Source organism: Galeopterus variegatus, unplaced genomic scaffold (genome assembly GCF_000696425.1).
Source record: "Galeopterus variegatus unplaced genomic scaffold, G_variegatus-3.0.2 Scaffold634, whole genome shotgun sequence".
Taxonomy (NCBI): Eukaryota; Metazoa; Chordata; class Mammalia; order Dermoptera; family Cynocephalidae; genus Galeopterus; species Galeopterus variegatus.
The window spans coordinates 364,898-371,183 of record NW_007726745.1 but is presented as its reverse complement, the minus strand read 5'-3'; positions in this window follow the sequence as shown (position 1 = coordinate 371,183).

Genomic DNA, 6,286 nt, shown 5'->3' with positions numbered 1-6,286 from the left:
TGTTTGGTATCTGGCCAGACCAAAAATATTTTTTGAAGGGGACCTTTCTTTGCCATGTTATTTCTTAGTTTTTGATCAAATTGTCTTTAATGACTATGCTTTGTTGGCATCACAGTGGGCTGCCAGTGAAGAGACCCCAAACTCTGAGCAGACTGCTGGGCAGAAGAGCCCAGAAGAAAAACACAATGAGCTCTTGATCTGAAGGCACTGGGAAAAGAATTCAAAGTGATGAGAAGAGCTACTTCTGCACAGGAGAGCTGCTCTGAGTGCAAGGATTGGGGCCTCCTTCCTGGAACTCATCGGTAAGCACAATGCAGAGCACTTGGTATTCAATCTGTGTGTGTGTGTGTGTGTGTGTGTGTGTGTGTGTGTGTGTGTGTGTGTGTGTTTTAATAGATGAATGAATGTGAGAAGTTTTATTTATGTTAAATCTCTGATCAGGACATGCAACTGTATTTCTGAGCCAAAACCTGGAGAGGAGGGTCAGAATCTGGCAGTTAGCAACCTCATACTCTTCAAGGTCTTCAAATAACTCCTTGAGTTTGACCCACAATTCCAGGAAGTGACCAGCAAAGTCTCCCCCTAACCCCCCCCCCCCAACAACAACTTCAAGGCCAATTTTGTGAAACAACTTATTGTAATCCCCAACCTCAGGCAGTCAGTAGAGAAACCTGTAGCTGAAACCATTGATACTACTGAATGTGAAGTAAGGTCTTGGCCAGGGCCTAGATCTGTCCTGCCCTTGAAAATGAACCCAAGAGACAACTTGGTTGGAAGTGCTGCTATTTGGGGCACCTGATCCGAAGTTGGGTTGAAGCTTCTTTTTTCTAGTGAGATGAAGGGCCCAGATTAAAAACCAGTTCTTAAAAGCTTCCTTGGGGGGTTCAGATGACTTGAACTGTCCTTGCTACACCTTTGCTGCAGATTTGCTTTGGGCTGTTGTTTGTGTTAATAAGGAAAGACCAGTCTCAGCAAGGGGTGAGGAAAGATAGGCCTTGTAAAGTCTTACCAGTTCTCAGAGGCGATTTTGCTGAGGGCAAGACAAAGGAAATTGGAGAGCTAGACCTATGGCTCCTGCTCCATTCTTAAAGTGGACTTGCGCCTTTCATGCCAAGGACTAAAGCTTTAACATAGTACAGTCCAGTGGCTAAAAGTGACCTTTCTGAGGAGTGTGGTGCATCAGGATACTTCCGCTTTGTGTTAATGTTTCTCCCCTTCTAGTCTATTATTTGCAGGCTTACAGATCAATGAATGGCTTTAATGGCTTCACTATCTGAGATTCCAGTTTAGGTAGGGAAGGCAGGAATGTAAACTTGTGGGGAGAAGGGAGGAGCAATCAGCAGCTCTAAGGTGCCGTGGGAGTTGGCAGGAGCTGGACCACAGAATGGAAGGGAAAGTGCTGAAGGAAGCTCTGTGTCCTGTACACACCAGTGACTCTGAGGAGCAAGCCAGGAAGTAGGCAGCGGGCATGTGGGCTGCCAGAGGAGCCAGGTCTGCTGAGAAGACGTGTGTAAGGGATAACTGTTGCTTTACCAGAAGTGTTGACCAGAAATAGATGCTGAAATGTCAGTACAAGATAGAATGAAGGCAGAGTAGCATCGGTCTGTGAATGGAATCACCGGAGAACCTGTGGAGAGGTCAGGACAAAAGAGGGGATGTTGGGAAGTTCATATGAGATCCAGGAGTGAGAAAAAGTTGTTTGCTATGGCGAGTTGACAAGAAGAGGATATCAAAGAACAGCTACTACTCTTCTCTGTGGTGACCAGTAACTATCTTAAAGAGGCAATGTTTGTGAACCAAGCCATAACAAGAGCTGCAGAATGCCACCAAAAGACAAATGTCAAAAGTAAATATAGTTTTATAAAGAAAGTGCACAGTGTGTGTGCATTTTATAAGGTATATTTTAGAAAGTGTAAAGTGTGTGTGTGTGTTTCTTTAATGACTTTTGTTTATGCAACTACCATTCATAGACTTTATTTTTCTCAAACTGTCTGAATAGTCATATTGACTATTTAAAATTCAAAAAGAAATAGATGTATTGGCATGTGTACAACTTTCTAGAGTTGCATCTCTTGGTTCTCTCTCTCTTTCTCTCACAAACATGCACACACACACACACGCACACGCACGCACACGACTGCTAGAATTGTTGTTTTGTAAAAGGTTGATTGTTTTCTCTTCTTGGAAGCTGGGTGCTACCAGTTTGTTCATTGCCACCTGTTCAAATGTGTCCACCTGTCATAGATGAAAATATTGCCAGTGTCCTCTGCTTTGCTGAAAGGCTCAAGGTGGAAAACTGTATTTTATAACTGATGAAAAGTTAGATCCAGTTCTTAAATGCTTCCTTGGGAGTTCAAATGAAAACTTAGAACACGTCCACTGACCATGTTGTCCTAATTAAAATATATTAACATTAATGCCAATTATGACTGTGGGCAGCCACACAAATGAGTATCATCAAAAGAGTGTGTGGTTTCCACATAAATGTTGTTTCCGTCACTATTTTAATTTGGAATGAGATATACAGAAATGTGCGTGAAAATAAAATGCTGTTTCTACCTTTAGTATTCATACTTATCAATATCAGTGCTTTTTCTAGAAATCCTTTAAAGAACTGTGTTTGTCTTTCCATCACTCTCCCCACTCCTCCAGGGTACCCTTTTCTTCTGAACGCCACCTTATGGTAACCCCAGGAGCTACCAGGTTACAGGATCCTGACCCTTCTCTGGCCCCAAGATGGGTCACCAAGGCTCTTCTTTAGTGTTCTGAACTTGTAACCAAAGAGAATATGAGGAAGAGCCTCTCCCATGTCAGAAGCTGTGGAGTATAAATGTTGGAGGGGCCAGTAGGCATAGTTCCTACCATGTATGAAAGTGTTCTAACGTGAGAAAAAATGCGATCGACACACCAAGAACAGCAGAGACAGGACAGGAAAAGATAGTCTTGTCAGTATTCAAGCTCCTGGTTCCACTTATTTCTCTGGATCACTGAGAATGCTGGGATTTGGTTGTTGAACACGTCTTTGGGTTGTATAAGCCAATAAATGCCCACTTGTCTTAAGTAGATATTGCTTGGGTTTTTGGTCATTTACACCAAGAGTCCTATTCAGAAGATTTGGCAAAGTCCTAGGTATGAATATGAAAAAATATCTTGAGGCAGATTATTTCAAGGAACAGTAATTAGGAATGTTAATCCTTAGCTAGACCTATCCATGGCATGATGTATAGTTAGGATACTTACCATTAGCCACAACCCATATATGATGGTTTTAAAATATGTTGCAAATTCTTTGACATTCATCTTCCCTTTGTATGGTGGGATTTTGGGGTGGGGGGATGGGGGCAGATAGTGAAAGGCTGATGAATGGACACAAAAAGTACAGCGAGGTAGGAAAAATCAGCCCTGTTGGTGTACAGTCAACCCAGAATTCTATAATCAATGTTTTACTGCATGTAACCAAACCTCTAGAAGAAAGGAGCTCAAATGCACACATCACAAAGAAATGATTAAGTTTTGTTCATTACTGAGGAGAAATAAAAAGGAAACAGAAACACAAATACAGTGAAATTATAAGACCTGAGAAATCTTACATAGTACTTACACTCAGGGCCCAAATTGTTTATTTTCCTAATTTGTTATTGAGAAGGAGCTTCCTGCCCTTTGCTGGCCTCCGATCCCGCACTGCATTGTGCTGTACTTGGTTGGTTTCCTCTGAGGCTTACATGGCCTCAGTCTTCATGGAGTGCCTTTTTCCTCTGGACACAGCACAAGGCCGTAGTAATGGTTCAATAAATAGTTGTTGAATTAGTAAATGAATGACTTATTTGGCTAATTTTTTACTGATCTGACTGAAGGGTAGATGCCATAAAAACATTGCCAAAGTAAAGGGGTAAGCAGAGAGAGGGGGCAGGGCGGCTGGGGGTATAAATGCAGAGGTCGCAGAGACGGAGAGGCATAGGCCGATCACTTACCTCATAAATGCAAAACATTCTCCGCAGATTTGACTTCCCCACATAGTAATTATGTGTCACAGTGTGTACATACTCTATAGCTTATTTCTCAAAACATATTTGTGGGTACATTTTTGCCAGTGCTGTTTTCATAAGACATGTTCCACATAAATGACCAAGAGCAGGCTGAAGCAAAACCCACCAAGTCCTGTTTTGTTTTCGTCCTCTCTTTGCTAATATATGCACAAATTAAGATAACTGAACTAACACTTTTCCCACCTAGAATAGAATTATCTTATAATTTCTTCCATTAACCTACAAGTAACCTGCCTCGATGCTATGGAGTTAGAAGCCGGTAGAACTGCTCTATTTTGTGTGTGTGTGTGTGGTTACCACTTTCTTGGCACACGGTAAGGATATTTTTGAGTCTCTCTTTGCTGACATGAGCTACAGAGCCCGGTTGAGAAAACCCTCTGAGTGAAAACAAACAAAAACTCACCAGAACAAATTAGGGACCGGAGAACTTGGAAGCCGTGTAAGAGTTGTGAAACCATCAGAACATTAGGATTTAGGGTGCTTCTTTAAAGTTCTTTAGACTTTCTGGGCACACTCCTTAGGAAGTGTTTTGTTTTCATGAAAAAGTTGTTCTGTGCCTGACGGCACGAAGAAGCACGTGAGGACTGGAGACTGTGAAAATGTTTTCAGCAAGAGCCAATCTGGTAGCAAAAGTCTAAAAATTCCATTTTCACAGCTCTGTCAGAATATGCAAAAATTTCTTGTTCTTATCTATTTTATGACATTAAAAATGATATAAGGCAATTTACACTTCTGTTCCTTCCAAGGGAAAAAATAGATTTTGCAGAGTTCTGGCATTTATAAGTACAAGATTGTCTCAGATTATCCTTTCAGCTGGAATACGCTGTTGTTCCAAAGTTTACCTGATATACTTTTGCTCATTCATTCAACAAATCTTTACTGAACTGTCATTAAGTGGCACTCATGGATCTCTTGCTGAGTGTACAGAGCAAAGAAGAGAGCCATGATCAACTTAATAAAGAAGCAGATTTAAATTTTTTATTGAACAACCATATTGTAGAAACACAATGAAGCCAACCCACTTCCAATTCCACAAATTTGAATCTGAAACATCAAGCAGGATAAATTTTAGCATATCAGGTAACCTGGATTAATATCCATTAATCCTAAGTCCTATTTCATATCCTAAATGGAGAAGATTACAAAGATGTTGAAATAATAGACTGAAACAATCAGATGTGGGAAAGAACATAGGTCTCATTTTTTTCTGGATTAGCTGCATTTGGATGCTTGCAAGATGAAGCTTTAGAGGTAGAGGGGGAAAAAAGTATTTGAGTGATCAGGTTACATGAAGAGCAGGTTTCAGCAGATTTTAGTCCCAGCCAGGCTGGGCCAGAATGTCCTAAGATAATCAAGTGCGGCTTTACTGGTACAGAGTTATTATCTTAAAGGGGACCTGCTAGAACAAGCCCATCTGTGCTGTTGTACAGCATGACCCTGGGTAGTTTAACTTTCCTTTTCCTCCTGTAGAAAGAAAGAGCTATAGCTTAATGGATAAGGGTACAGGCTTTGTGGCCAGACATACCTGGGGTTGGGTCCTGCTCTGACATTTACCAGCCAGCCATGTGATTTGTGTGAATTTCATAGCCTGTCTGTGCCTCTGATTCCTGCTTCATAAAATGGGCCTGATGACACTTCTCAGAGTGGAATAAAGCACCTATCCCAGAGCCTGGCTCAGGGCAAGGATTCAGTTCCTACTAGCTAATATCTCTTGCAAGGACACCAAGGCCATATCTTGTTAAAGTGAGCCAGCTGGCATGATAGGTTGGAAATCCCTCAGCAACTGGTTAGCACTCATTATGAACTCTCAAAATTGGTACCCTCAGCATTTAGTTAGGAAGTTATTTGCTACTAATTCTTCCACACTTCATTCCAAAATGGTGATCTGTTTAGAGCAGTGATTGAGAAACAAAGAGAATTTCAGATTTTATAAAGAAGCTTTATGTTGCTTTATTTATTTCAGAAAAAGACAATATCTGAATAGTGTTCTAAGAAAAACACAGCATTTTTGAAAGTACCTTATATGAACTGAACAGTAATAGGGGGAAAGCATGTGAAAAAGTACATTATTACTTTAAAATGCTTTTAAATCATATTCAACGACACAGGCTCAGTATTGGTGTGTTTTTGCCGCTGAGGGACTGCCAGGGCTTATCTTCTTTTCCATCCATAGAGACCCCAACCCCTGCAATTCTGGTAGTGAGGCTCATGGAATTCCCACCTGTTAGACTCACTCTGTT